Source organism: Protopterus annectens, chromosome 1.part2 (assembly GCF_019279795.1).
Source record: "Protopterus annectens isolate FY-2018-M chromosome 1.part2, PAN1.0, whole genome shotgun sequence".
NCBI classification, from domain to species: Eukaryota; Metazoa; Chordata; order Ceratodontiformes; family Protopteridae; genus Protopterus; species Protopterus annectens.
The window spans coordinates 126782085-126797855 of NC_056727.1; the positions used below are offsets into that span (position 1 = coordinate 126782085).

The following is a 15771-nucleotide window of genomic DNA, read 5'->3' on the forward strand; positions in this document are numbered from 1 at the left end:
CGCACATTCCAGGGACCTCCAACATGATTGTGGGCAAACTGAGCAGATGCATTCTCCTGCCTCACGAGTGGTCTCTCAATTTCATTGTAGCGATGAAGATCTTTCGTCGATGGGGTCAACCTTGCTGTGATCTGTTTGCCTCTCCTACAAATTACAAATGCAGCAGCTACTTTGCCCTAGTCCCCCACTCAGGGGGGGGGATCCCCAAGAGATTCTGTTCTCCACAATTGGTCCCCCAGGACTTCTTTATGCCTTCCCTCCAGTCCCTTTAATTCCCCAATTTTTGAAGAAAGCCTAACAGTTGAGAAGCAAAGTGATTCTCATTGACCTTATTATCCCTGTCAAGTCTGGTTTCCCTTTCTCTGGCCTCATTTAATTCACCATCCGTGGATTCTAGATCCAACTCCAGACCTGTTATCTCATCCACAGGACCTGGTCCATCCCATCCTACAAAATCTCAAGCTGGCTGACTGGTTTCTCCACTTCCAGTAATTGCCAGGTGAAACAATTCATCTTCCCCAGTACAAAAGATACTTCTGGCTTCTCATAAACCATCCACCAGAAAACTTTATCTTAGTAAATGGAAGAGATTTGTGTTCTTTCTGATGAAAAGAGTATCTCAGCCTCTATCGATAAGGTATTGGAATACGTAACCATCGTATTTCATTTGGGAGCTTCTACTTCTACCATTAGAGTTCATTTAGCTGCCATTTCAAAATTTTGTAATGGATTTGATGAGCATTCCTTGATGTGTCACCGTCTCTGCAAAACTTCTCTTAAGGGCGCTTTCCATTTGAAACCGCTTTTCAAAGAGCCCATTGCGTCTTGGAATTTAACATTGGTCTTATAATGTTTGGTTCATCAGCCTTTTGAACCAGGAGTCACCTGTGATATCAAGTTTTTATCTTGGAAGACACTTTTTTTTTTTTCCTGGTAGCTATCACATCTGCAAGGAGAATTTCAGAATTGCAGTCTCTGTGTGTAAAACATCCGTATATCATTTTTCACAAAGAGAAAGTATCACTCAGAACTAATCCTTCCTTTCTACCTAAAGTAGTATCAGATTCCAATATTAATCAGACAATAGATTTAACAGTCTTCTTCCCAAATTTCTCAAATAAGTGAGAATATTGTTTGCATTTGTTGAACGTACGCAGACAATTATGTATGTTCATCGTGTTTCCCTGTTGCATTCATTACACTTGGGTTATCCTGCTGGCAGGCAACCCGCAGTCGGCCTGAATTCCAAAGTCCTGGTCCGGCGTCGGCTGCTGTCGCCTCTTCCCTGACGTCAGTGAGTCAGGGGTATAAAAGATGCAGCCGACGCCATTTTCTTCAGTTTTTCTTGCCGCGCGGTGCCCGAAGCAAAAGCAGTTCGCAAGTGCCGGTCGGCCGACTCCTGAGATTTTTGTAATTGAATTTCAGATCCGAAGTCTTCAATAAAGCTAAGTACCCCGTTAGAAACTTTTTCTTGCTCCAGACCGATGTCAGAAAAAGTTAACAATTGTATTTCTTGTGGGAAGCAAATACCTCATAAGGATTTTCATTCTTACTGTATTCCTTGCCTAGGCCCTGATCACGACATTGCTAGTTTTCGGTTTTCTGCTAGATTTAACCAACACACTATAAAGCGTCGGAACGATTTTGCTTTTCATTACTTTGTCCGAAGGTTTAACTATATAATGCTGTCGGAAAAAACAATGACCGGAATTCATAAAAAGCGCAAGGATAAAGAAAAGGACAAGCATCCGAGGTCCAAAATCGACAACGAAGCCTCTTCTAGGCCAGTCGCCGATTCGCCGGTGCTCAGTGAGGTGCTTTCGCAGCCCCTGACTCCTGCTACCTCAGAGCCACAGGCCACCTCTGACTCCCACGTGGAGACACCTAGGCCTCTGGATACTCAAGGTATTGGCCCTTCGGAAATCAATCCCTCAGAGGGGTCCAGAGCCGCTGAGCAGGCATCGGCTTCTGAGGGTGTTTTCAGACCTACACAACTTTATATAAAGCCTACTTCAGCATCCAAAACAAAGTCTAAAGCAGTTTTAAAGACAAGGAAACAAATACAGCATTCTCCTGGACAGACTTCTATGCCTAAGAAATAGATGCTCAAAATGGCCGAAGACCTAATTACTTTGATCAGGGGTTCCCATCCCCCTCCTGAAAAGAGGCCTAGGCAAGATACTGAATATGATTCCTCTGATCAGGTTTCCATTTCCTCTGATTCCTCTTCAGAACAGGGATATTCTATTCCTCCCTATGAGGAATCTGATGCTGAAGATTCTATTCCTTCAGATTTTCCTTCTGAGGATTACTCATTTGGGGAAACCCTGCATACCATGAGGGAGCATTTCCACTGGGAGAGCCAGGATTATTCAGATTCTAAGAAAAGGCTTAGAGACTTTCTGTTACTGCCTCAGCACAGACCTCTTGCAATTCCTCCTGTTCTAGACACAGTAGATGATGTATTTTCAGAGTCCGGCCTATCTCCAGACTCTTTACCTCCTGCACCTGTTAAGCCGGACAGATACTACAGGGTTCAAGATTCCCATAAATTTCTATATAAAAACCCTGCTGCTGACCCAGAAATTATCTCGCAGGGTCCCAAAGGGGTCAAGGCTGCTTCTGCTAAAAACCCTGTCCCCTCAGATAGAGATTCTAGGGCTCTGGACAGATGGGGGAAAATAGTCTACACTTCTGCTACCTTGGCTGTAAGGGCTTTAAATTGTCAGTTTCATATGCTCAAATATCAGCAATACTTAATGTCTTTGTTAAAACAAAAAATGTTGACAAATTCTGAATGTTCTGAGAATAAAGAATTGCAGGATTGATTGCATGCAGCTGAACAAGTGGAAAAACATATTTTGCAATGTGGTTATGATTCACTGGAGGCCTCGTGCAGGGCCGCAGTTACAGGTTCTGTTATTAGAAGACATGCTTGGTTAAAGGAACAGAATCTGCCTGATCATGTTAAAGCAAAATTATTGGATGCTCCATTACAAAATGATAATTTGTTTGGTGTTAAGGCAGAAGAGGTGTTGAAGAAAATGGAGGATAAAGCTAAATCTATGCAGACAGTAAAGGATTTCTTACAGGTACAGCCACCCAGATTTAGCAGGAACTGGCCTTCTAAGAATTGGTCCTTTCCAGTGGCAGACAGACCACAAAGAGGCAGATTCAGATGCCCTAGAGGCAGGCAACAGCCCCAGGGCTCATACAGGCCCAGACAATGGGGTGCTTCTACCTCCAAAAGCATAGAAGACAAGTCACAGCCTTATAGGAAACAGTCCCAATGACTTCCCTCTGCCAATGCCAAGCACTTATCTTTTGGCAGCTTCCTTAGGGGAAAGCTAGCACTTTTTTTCACAAAATTGGCACAGGATCACCCAGAACAAATGGGTCTTAAATATAGTTTTGCAGGGCTACAGGTTCCACTTTCACACCCTTCCAAAGGCAAAAGGTATGCCAGACCTGCCACACAATCAATGGGCAGAGGCACAAAAACAAGTTTCATCTCTCATGGACATGAGGGCTATAAAGCCAGTGCCACAACAAGAGCAGGGACAAGGATTTTACTCAAGACTTTTCTTAGTACCAAGAAAGGACAAAGCCTGGAGACCAATTCTGGACCTGTCTATTCTAAACACTTTTCTGGGCGTTCCAAAATTCAAAATGTTGACTCTGCAGCAGCTTCTGCCCATGCTAGGCAAGAAGGCTTGGCTTGTAACTTTGGACCTCAAAGAGGCATACCTGCATGTCCCAATCAGACAATCTTGCAGAAGATACCTCAGATTCATAGCTGGTTCAATGCACTACCAATTCTCTGCACTGCCCTTTGGCTTGTCTACTGCGCCCAGGGTCTTCATAAATTGCCTGGCACCAGTAATTGCATTTTAAAGACAGATGAATTCAAATATTTCCCTACTTGGACGACTACCTTATTCAAGCAGAGACCAAAGACATTCTACTAAAGCATCTGGCATTTATAAAAAGATTGCTAATTTGCCTAGGGTACACAGTAAATGAAAATAAATCAAAAGTAGTACCCCCTCAAGAGATAATATTCCTGGGTACAAGCTTAAATACAGCTGCCCAGATGGCTTATCTGACGCCAGGCAAACAAAGGCAACTGACTTCTTACTTCGAAAACATGGCAATAAAGACCCAATTATCTGCAAGAAAAATTCTGCAGGCTCTGGGCTACATGGCATCCTGCATTCTACTAATTCCATATGCAAGACTGCATATGAGGAAACTACAATGGTATCTAAAAAGTGTTTGGACTCAACATTGCCACAGCCTGGAAACATTAATTACTCTCATTCCCTGCCTGTAAGATGGGTTTCGATGGTGGGCAAAGGCCTGTCACCACAACAAGGGACAGCCATTCGCTTTATCCACAGCGTGGCAGACATTAACCACAGATGCATCAGATTATGCCTGGGGGGGCACACATGGCAGAAAAATGTATTCAGGGCACATGGCCCACAAGCCAAATGCATCTTCATATCGATCAAAAAGAGATGCTAGTTGTACAGAATGCACTGACAGCCTTCAAGGACCTACTTCATCCAGGACAACTGCTGATAAAGACGGACAATACTACAGTCATATGGTACATAAACAAGCAAGGAAGCACACATTCCTACCCCCTCTGCAGACAAGCCATGACTTTGTGGAACACAGCATTGACTTATCAAGTACACCTGCAGCACAATTCCTGCCAGGAAGGACAAATACCTTGGCAGACGAACTAAGCAGAAACCTCATGGATCCTCACGAGTGGAAACTAGATCCACAAATCTTCAGAATGATAACTGGGAAATGGGGATGCCCAGACAGATCTGTTTGCCTCACCTCACAACTGCCAGCTACAAAGATTCTGCACTCGGACTTATCACGAACAAGCATGGAAAGTGGATGCCCTTTCATTCAGCTGGAAAGCCCTCTCAGTATATGCCTTCCCTCCTCTGTCTCTCCTCCCCAAAGTACTCCTAAAGGTCAGACAAGAAAAGCCAAAAATGATCCTGATTGCCCCAGACTGGCCACGCCAGCACTGGTACCCAATCCTAAAGAGCATGTCTCAAGGCCCAGCCTGGACATTACCTCAAATTCCTCATTTGCTGACCCTACAAAACAGTCAGATCCTACACAGCCAACTCAGAACCCTAAGTCTGGCAGCACGGCGGATAATGTAACCATTCAGAACACACCTCTCTAAAGCAGTTATGGATGTTATTTTGGAGGCCAGGAGGCCCAGCACCAGAAAATCTTATGCAGAAAAATGGAAGAAATTCTGTGCTTGGAACCAGGCACAAGGAATTGACACGCTTGCTCCAAATATTCCTCAGATTTTACAATACCTAACTGAGATGCTGGACAATACCTAACTGAGATGCTGGACAAAGGCCTATCCTTCTCATCAATTAAGATCCATGTCTCTGCCATTTCAGCGTATTACAATACGGACCCACCTATTTTCTCACATCCACTGCTAAGGCAGTATCTCAGAGGGGCCAAAAACATAAGACTACCAAGGAGAGCTCCAATACCTGCATGGGACCTCAATTTTGTCTTGGAAAAACTCACACTGCCTCCTTTTGAGCCAGCCAATACAGCTGAGATAAAATACTTATCATGGAAAACAGCTCTTCTCCTAGCAATAACTTCAGCAAGAAGAGTTTCAGAATTACAGGCACTAATGGCTGTGGAACCTTTTATTATTTTCCATCCGGACAGGGTTTCTCTAAGGACAAACCCAGCATTTATGCCTAAGGTAGTGTCCAGTGTGGCCCTTAACCAAACCATACATTTGCCTACCTTTTATCCAAATCCGCAGATTAAGGGGAAGAGACTTTGCATTCTTTGGACATACACAGACAGCTACACTTTTACGTGGACAAGACTAAAGCTTTCAGAAAGACTGAGCAACTCTTAGTGGCATATGCTGCGGGATCGCAAGGGAAAGCTATTTCAAAGCAGACTATTTCAAAATGGATAGGCCACTGCATTCGTTTCTGCTATTCACAACATGACAAATCAGTGCTTAGGGCATTAGGCCACATTCCACCAGAGCAGCAGCCACTTCAGCAGCCTTCCTCAGAGGAGTACCAACCAAGGGCATTTTGGAGGCTGCGACCTGGACTTCAGTGCACACTTTCACAAAGCATTGCCACTTACCTCTTTACTCTAAATCCAGAGCAGGCTTTGCCACTGCAGTTCTGCACGGCCTCATAGCCACTCCTAATTCTATTTAGGACCAGCCACCCAACCTCAGCTTTGGGATTCAACCCAAGTGTAATGACTGCAACAGTGAAACACGATGAACATAGTACAGTTGTGTTCCTACCATAAATGTAGATGTTCGAGTGTATTCACTGTTGCAGTCCAGGTTACCCTCCCACCATCCCCCTTTCATTGGTAGGACTTATCTGTACTTCTCTATTCTATACAACCTATGTGGTGTATTTGCTTGTAGATGAAGTTTATGTGCATGATTTTTTATGATCAGAATTTTTTAGCCTACCCTTTTGGGGGCACCTGACATCTGGGGCAAGAAAAACTGAAGAAAATGTCGTCTGCTGCATCTTTATACCCCTGGCGCACTGATGTCCGGGAAGAGGCGACAGCAACCGACGCCGGACCAGGACTTTGGAATTCAGGCCGACTGCGGGTATCCTGCCAGCAGGATAACCCAAGTGTAATGACTGCAACAGTGAATACACTCGAACATCTACATTTATGGTAGGTACACAACTGTACTTTTTATTTGGATAGAACAAAATCATTAACAAAATCGGACCAATTATTTCTTTCCTTTTCTAGTACTAGACTGGGCAAATCAGTTTTGAAAGTCACTCTGTCAAAATGGTTGAGAGATCACATTACTTCTATTTATGACCAAAATAAGCTAGACTTCTTGACAAAAGTTAGACCTCATTCTACCAGATCTGTTTCCACTTCAGTAGCTTTTCATTCCAGAGTGTCTGTGGATGACATATGTGCAGCCGCAACTTGGGCTACCGCCATACCTTTATCAGTCATTACAAATTTAATGTGGTCGCAAGGGGAAGGGCATCCTTTGGCTCTATGGTGCTCAGGAATATCCTTCCCTAGTGCCACTCTGGGTCTAACGTAGCTAGGGACACTGTCCCAGCAGTCTAGTATGAATGAAGATTGACGACATCAGATAAAGAAGTTTCATCTGTATTGTTGATCTTCATTCATTCTTGACATCCCATCCTCCTTCCCCCTCCAAGAGACTCCTGGAGGTTCGGAACTAGTCCTGGCTTCTAGTAGGGTTGCTGCTCTGATAAAGCTTCCATGATTTTCTACTTTATGGGCAAAACTCCATCTGAGGTGAAGGGAAGAAGGGCAGTATGGTAGCCTTGGCTTGAGAGTTTCTGGCTGCTGCGAGCTTGATATAATGGCTGAGTTGGTTCCAAGAATTGGACCCAAACCCAACAGTCCAAGAATGAATGAAGATCGACAACACAAATGGAACATTGTGGTAAGAACATGACTTCTTTTTTACTCTTTCACATTTTGTTTGTCTTCTGTCACTGTGACACATTGAGATTTTTGGCAGGTAAGAATTGAGTGAGCATAAAGTATCACTTCATAATGTATCGGTTGATTTAGCTGAGGAAAGCTATCAGAGGCATACTTCTCAACCATACTGAATTTCTCAGTATTTACCAGTTTTGAGGCCACAATATTCATAGATTCATAGATTAGTACTAAGCTAACTGCCCTTGTGGGCCATTTTAAGCCTAGCCAATTATCCCTTGTGAGACTCAAACCCTGCACCTTGTGTGCAGCAAAAACAAACACCACGACCATTAGGCCACCCTCCCAGCTCATAAAAAACAAAAAGGAATTTTTCTTTTTCTTGCAAAAGCAAATATACAACAAGGTTTGCAGATAATAGAGAAAGCTTACAGGCTTTTATAATAATATATTTATATTGGGGTTCCACGAATTGCCACATGGCCCCCCTTAATTTCCCAGTCTTTTTTTTTTTACCACTTTAAATTTATGGCTAATGTCACCACACATGTTACAGAGGGATGCATGATGACATCAGCTACTGCCTGTTGGACTCGGAGGGAAACAGCAATGGGGGCAGATGTGCTAAGTTTTCCAGGGGAGAAAACTAATCTAACAGAGCCTGTAAGCTTTCTCTATTATCTGCAAACCTTGTTGTATATTTGCTTTTGCAAGAAAGTCCATTCCTTGTTTTTTATATGAGCTGCTGGCTAAGTGAGTGTTCTGTTCTATCTGGCAAGTGTAGGTGTTTCATTGTATTGGGCCTTTTCAGTTTAATTGTTCATTTTATCAGCCAAGTGAGGTAAAGTTTACTTGCTCATTATGTCTTTATTTTACAAACTGACGGTTAAGTTTACTTGCTCATTATTTCACAAGCTGCTGGCCAAGTTGTGTAGCCATTTCAGTTTAGATTTACTTGCTGGTTTTATCCAAGGGGTGTGTGTGTGTTCTATCTGCAGCCGTTAAAAGTTTATCTCCATTTCATGTTATTACTGTTTATTTCTATTACAAGCTGCTGCTGGCCAAGTTAAGTTTAGTTGCTTGTTTTATCCAAGGTGTGTGTGTGCGTTCTGTCTGGCAAGTGTGTTCTCCACGTTTCTCCCCGGAGCCGGAGGAGGCGACCCGGTCACCTTCGAGGTCCTGTAGGTGGCCTTCCCGGCCGGCCTTGGTGGCCTCGTCCAGATCAACAAGGAGTTTATCTGACGCAGATATGGACCGGATGATGCATCGATTTCTTCAGGCCCAGCTGCAGATGGGAGTGCTCTTGCCTCCCCCCCACTCTGGGGGGGAGCTCGACCCCTTTTTTTGCCCCCATTGCTCCTTCTCCGCCCCACTATCGGGGTTCGGAGCTGTCGGATCTGACTAGCTTCGGAGCCGGGGTGGTGTCAGCGCAGACAGTGTTACCTACTTCGGCGCTGACTGTACCCTCGAGTCTGTCGGATCCGAGCTCTCGGGGCCGTGAGTTGAGCGTTGGATCCGGAGGGGTTAGTGAGCCTTCAGCTCCATTGAGGTCGGAGCACACTACCCTTTCGGATCCCATCAGGTCACCTCTGGCGGCGATCCGCACGTCTGATCCGAGGGGACTGCTTTCGGATCCTAGGGAAAGCAGTTCTCCCTCGGCATTCGACGTCATGGAGAGGGTCCTTTCGAGGGATTCGAGGCCACAGGCTCTTGCTATGGATCCACCCACCATTCCCTCACAGACGGGCCTGTCTTCCATCATCTGACCCCAGGGACAGCCTGCGCCTACGTCCCAGATGGTTCCCGTTGAGGAACAGGACATTGTCGGTGAGGCCTCTTCGGACAGCCCCCCAAGGAGGTCCCTCACAAACGAAAGTGCAAGAGGAGGCACTTGGACTCACCTGAGTCCCTCACAGAAGACACTGACTTAGAAGAAGGGGAAGGTTCCCCCAGGTCACCCCCTCGAAGACGTCTCATTTGGAGACATTATGGAAATGTTGCGCATTAGAGGGGGGTGGTCTGCCCAAAAACCTTCCTCGGATGAGTCTGTGTTTCTGGAGGCGTTTGACACAGGCCCATCTACCTCTTGGGTGTCCCCTCCCGCCGACCCTCTGGTGGACCTCATAACTACCGGGGCATGGAAGGAGCTGGACACTGTCGAGCCAATACCCAAGAGACCTGACAGGATACTCTGCCCTCCCACGGACAGGACAGTTTGGAACAAGGGTGCCCTAGTGGATGCCATGGTGGTGACGGCTGCCACTAAAAAGGAATTAGCACAGGAGAGTTCCTCAGTACATCTTCCAGACAAGGAGTCTTGGATGATGGACCACCATGGAAAGCGGATGTTCTCTTCAGCGACCTTCTCTGTAAGGTCACTGAATTATATGGCACATGTAATTCGGCTCCAGCGGGACCTTATCAAGGAGTACGCTGGGTCACCCCCCAGAGTCCATGTCGGCAGAGGACAAATGGACCTTCTCGGCTCGGATGGCCACTTTCAAGTCGATTACTAATACATCTATGCGGCTTCTTTCCCATGCCACGGAGGGAGCGGCTAGAGCCAGCAGAACAGGCGTTGTCTTATGCAGACAGGCCTGGCTCCGTCTCTGCGATTTTGCGGAACCCATCAAGGCGTCCTTCGCAAATGCCTCTTTTGATGGTTCTACGCTTTTCGGCAAAACCGTCCGCGATACGCTTCTCCAGAGCGAGAAAGACGGGAAAACATCTGCCGTCGGGATCCGCTTCTCGGCTCCTCGGAGGTCCTACTCTAGGAACCAAAGAGGACAAAAGAAGATGTGGTTCCGGAAATCTCAACAATCCCGTTTTGCTCCGGATCCTTCGTCCTTCAGAGGCAGAGGAGGACAGGGTGGACTCTGGCCCAGAGGCAGAGGGGGGCCGAAGAATTTCGGGTCGAGGGAACCCTTTTCCGATCGACCCACGCAGCAACCCTGAGGGGTTGCCCGACTGCTCTTCTCTGGAGGCAGTCGGGGGGCGCTTCTTGAAGCACCTAGCAAGTTGGGAGTCCATCATGACAGATTGCTGGGTGCTCCGAATTATATCCAGAGACTATTCTATTCCTTTCCTAACGTATCCTCCCTGGTCAGGGAGTCTCCCCGATGCTCCACCTAATCAGAGGGAGGCAGCAGCCTTCGAAATATGAGAGCTGCTAAGAAAAAGAGCCATCGAGCACGTCCCCCTCGGCCAATCCAGATCAGGCTTTTACTCCAGGTTCTTTTTGGTGCCAAAAAAGACAAGGGACTTACGACCCATTCTCGATCTGTCCACACTGAACCTGTCAGTCGCCAAAGAAAAGTTCCGGATGGTCACTATTCAATCCATTCTCCCCCTTTTACAGGAGAACGACTGGATGTGCTCGATAGACCTCAAGGATGCATACTACCACATTCTAATGGACAGGCGATCCAGGAGGTTTCTCCGCTTTCGGCTAGTAGCCAGCCATTATCAGTTCAGGGTCCTACCCTTCGGTCTCACCACAGCCCCCAGGGTGTTCACCAAGGTCATGGCAGTTATAGGGGCCCACCTGAGGCTTCAGGGAATACAGGTCTTTCCTTACCTGGACGACTGGCTCCTAACCGCCCCCACCAGGCATCAACTTTGTTCAGGCAGGGACTGTTTCTTACATCTAGCCCACCGTCTAGGGATCACGATCAACCACAAAAATCCTAATTCAACCTACTCAGATTTTGGACTTCATAGGGGCCAGGATAGACACTATACAATCCAAAGTCTTTCTGATGGCGGACAGACTTCGCAATCTAAACCTTCACATTCTGGCTCTTCTACAACCATCAGCCCCCCCAGCGGAACTAGTCCTGAGGGCCCTGGGGTCCATGGCAGTGGCCATCAGTCTGTCGCCTATCGCACGTTTGAAAATGAGAATCCTTCAATGGACCTTACAGGTTCAGTGGTCCATCCTACATCATCCCCTGTCTACACCTATTCCCCTCAGCAGGATTTGCAGGGAGTCGCTACTTTGGTGGCTTCATTCCAGAGCCCTTTGCCTTATCCCCACCCCAACTCACAGTGACCACGGACGCATCTCTCCTCGGGTGGGGGGGGCATTGCATGGGCAGATCCATCCAAGGCACCTGGACTCACACAGACCTCATTGCATATCAATGTCCTGGAGATGAGGGTGGTGCTTCTAGTGTTGCAGGCTCTCCTTCCCCTTCTTCCTCCAGGGACTATTGCAATTCAAACAGACAACATGTCGGTAGTCTGGTACATAAACAAACAGGGGGGAACCAGATCTTACCCACTTTGCAGAGAGGCCATGAGAGTTTCGGAATGGGCGATATCCACCAACAGCTTTCTCATAGCAACGCACATTCCAGGTCGGTCAAACATTTTAGCGGACAGGTTGAGTCGAACGATCCTCTCACCTTACGAGTGGTCTCTGAACCCAGTAGTAGCGGAGCAAATCTTCCTCAAACGGGGTCAACCCTGCTGCGATCTGTTCACCTCACCTTCGAACACAAAGTGCAGTGAGTTCTTTGCGCTAATCCCCCCACCAGGGGAAGTCCCCAGAGACGCTCTGGTTCATGCCTGGCCATCCGGTCTTCTGTATGCTTATCCACCTCTTCCATTAATGACAAAATTCTTGCAGAAAGCTTGTCGGTTGGGGAGCAGAGTTATCCTCATAGCCCCATTCTGGCCTCGCCAAACCTGGTTCCCATGCCTACGGTCTCATCTAGTACATCCTCCCTGGATTTTAGATCCCATTCCGGATCTGATCTCTCATCCTTTAGGATTGAAGACCCCCGACCTGGACTACCTCAAGCTCTCGGCTTGGTTGAACCAGTTCCATTAATGGCTAGGACTCCCAGTATATCTTCCTCAGTTAAGGCCATCCTGGTGGCTGCCCATAAACCGTCTATCAAGAAAATCTACAAGAGTAAATGGAAACTTTTCTCTATCTGGGCGGAGCATAGGAATTTGGATCCCTTCACGGCTCCTATCCCAGCAGTTCTAGACTTTCTATCCCATACTTTTCATCAAGGGGCTAGTTCTTCTACTATTAAAGTTCAGTTGGCAGCTATTTCCCACTACCACGTTGGAAACAGTTTAGGCCCCCTAGCTTCCTCCAAGATTTGCAAAACATTCTTGAAAGGAACCTTCCTGTTAAGACCCCCTGTTAAAGACTCAGTTCCTCCATAGGATGTAACCCTAGTTCTGCAGGCTCTGACTGGTCCTCCCTTTGAACCCGCGGCTTCAGTCGACTTAAAATATGTATCTTGGAAAACGGCCTTCCTGATTGCCATTACCTCAGCTAGGAGGATATCGGAGCTTCACGCTCTTTGCAGTAAGCCTCCATATATCATCTTTCATAAAGAAAGGGTTTCCCCTCAGGACTAATCCCTCCTTTCTGCCTAAAGTGGCTTCAGAAGCCAATATCAACCAGTCCATCAATCTACCTGTCTTCTTTCCTAAATTTCAAAACAAAGGAGAGTATAGACTTCATTGTCTGGATGTTCATAGAGAGTTACGATTTTACTTAAATAGAACAGCCGATCTTCGAAAATCAGATCAACATTGTGTGTCATTTGCTAAATCCTGTCTGAGTAAACCAGTCACTAAAGTAACCTTAGCTAGATGGATTACCCAATGCATCCTTCCCGCGTACAAAAGCTCTGGTCGTCTTGAGCCCCTGAGGGTGCGAGCCCATTCTACCCGATCTATGGCTACTTCTGCTGCTTTCTGGTCAAGGGTTTCTTTGGATGACATTTGCTCAGCAGCTACTTGGGCTTCCTCTCATACCTTTATTACACATTATAAGTTGGATTTAATATTCAGAGGACGCGCATCTTTTGGCTCTGCAGTGCTCCGGAATATCCTTCCATGAGGACCTCCCAAGTTGTTGGTAGCTAGGGACTCTGTCCCACAGGTTGCTGATCAAATGAAGTTAACTACTTCAGATAAAGAAGTTATGTACTCACCATAACGTTCCATCTGAGTAGCAACCAACCCTCCCTCCATCCCCCTTAGTTCATTATTAAAGGATCAGGATACATCAGGATACGTCACTTCCAGATGACATCAAGTGGAATGTATAGTACTCCTTTCTTGTGTTATAGTATTTTTCTATGGCATTATGGCAAACTCGATCTGAGGGTTAGAGGGAGGTGGCAGGGCATTGTGGGTAGGGGGAGGAGCTTGGAGCTCGGATCTTTTAGCTAGGAAAGCTGCCGGCTCGGATCCAAATCGGATCCGATACCCACAGGTTGCTGACAAATGAAGTTACCTACTCAGATGGAATGTTATGGTGAGTACATAACTTCTTTTTTTTATTTTACAAGCTGCTGGACAAGGGTGTGTGACTGATTGCCGTTTTACGAACAAGGTGTGTGTTCTAACTGCAGCCTTTCAGAACAAGGTGTGTGTTCTATTTGCAGACTTTCAGTTTAAGTCCATCTCATTTCTCTTTACCAAGGTGTGTGTGTGTGTGTGTGTGTGTGTGTGTGTGTGTGTGTGTGTGTGTGTGTGTGTGTGTGTGTTGCCCCAGTTAGGCATTCCTGGTGGTTACAGTTATTCCCTACCCACACCAGCTGTTTGGTCTGTTCCTCTTAAAATTTGTGGTTTTCTAGCAAATTAGTGAGAACTGAATTCACTAAATAATAAGAACACTGAAACTTAAATGTCTGTCTTTCAGGAAATGCATGGTAAGACAAAACATTTTATTCTAGCAACTTTTCTAAAATTGTGCAAGCAATATTTAAAATGTGTCCCTGGTTTTGGGCCTTTGTCTACCACCCAATAAATGTTGGCTTTTACCAGATTTTTTGTGCTGCATAGTTCCTCAGAGGAAGAGAAGTTTAATGCTGCTTAGATGAAGTCTGCTTGTGTTAGTAGCACAACAGGTAGAATACTTGCCTTTTGATGCAGAAGGCTGTGGGTTCTACTCCCACAGTATGCAGATGGATTGCTAATACTGTACTGTTACTAAGGAGTGGATGCTGCACTCCTGAGAATGTCCTGTTTGGCAGAGATACCTAGCAACTATGAACTTGTTACCAGTTTGCCATCCATTTCCTATTGCAATATTAGTAGCTTATTTTTTTATGTAACAGGCATTTTTTTCCCCTCAAGGGCAACAGGCACGTTATTTGTAGATGAAACAATGAAGTATAAAGTTGTTCACTGACAGCAACCTCTTCATTAGTTACAGATCTCTTTAATGTGGAATTATTTAGGTGACTCTTACTTCTGCAGAGATGGTGCATATTTACTGATACTGATGGATTGTAGAAGGTTGAGTAGACTTTTATGATTTTAAATGTTCTGAATTGAGCAATTTTGTCGTTATTGGTTCATGCATTTTGTTTCATTGCTTACCGGAAATTGTTCAAAACACACTCTAACAAGTGTGCTGTATTATACAAGGAATATAATATAATCAGGAAGGTGTATCAAAGAAAATTAAACATGTATGTTTCATGTGCAAGGGGCATATAATTTGAAAACAGCCCAAAGGTAATATTTATCTGCCACTGGCCAGGTGCATTTTCTTTGAATGTAGGTTTCAGTGCTGTTTCAATGAATGTGAGTTTACTTTCAAGGGCAGAGAAGTTTTAATGCTAAGTCTATTTTCATTGTGAGACTGTATTGCTTTGTTTAGCAGATGTCGGGGGTGGGGCCCATTCGACCATGATTTTTTGAGGGGGGAAGGGCAGCAAACTCAGACAGCCCTGGACGACACAAACTCTAGCTGTGTCACTCATCAGTAATATTCTTTTGCTAAGATTAGAATATTGCCTATCATTAAATGCCCTACTTTTACCACAAAACCCACATACTGCAAGTCACCAAAAACAAAATCCTAAGGTTCATCATCTTCTCCCTTCCCAGTGAACATCATTGCTACATATTTAAAAAAAAAAGTTACCATTTACTCCAGGGTCTGGGGCCATATTTTGGTTGACTGTTCTTCAGTTTGTGTTTGAAAGTTGGTGTCCCACAATTCCATTGGAGTTGGCGAGGTTACATAACTATACATGCAAATTTTATGTTAATCGGTGTACAGATTTGTTTCTCTCTTTCATGGGCCTTTGTTCTGATTTTTGATGTTTCCAGGTTGAGAGGTATGATCAGAGGTATACCATAAAATATGCTGGAAGTGCTGTTTCCTATAGACATTTTAGTACTTAATGCATGCAAGTCCAGTGTTACATGCTTGTAGACACATGAAAGATCTATTACAATGTGCAAATGTGGAAATGTATTTTACATTTTTATATTATTTTT

At 45.4% G+C, this 15771-nt stretch overlaps 1 protein-coding gene across 1 annotated transcript in view; it reads left to right on the top strand.

The window, feature by feature from the left end:
* PNPT1 (polyribonucleotide nucleotidyltransferase 1) overlaps positions 1 to 15771 on the top strand; it is a 1644852-nt gene that overhangs the window by 228588 nt on the left and 1400493 nt on the right. The window lies entirely within an intron of this gene.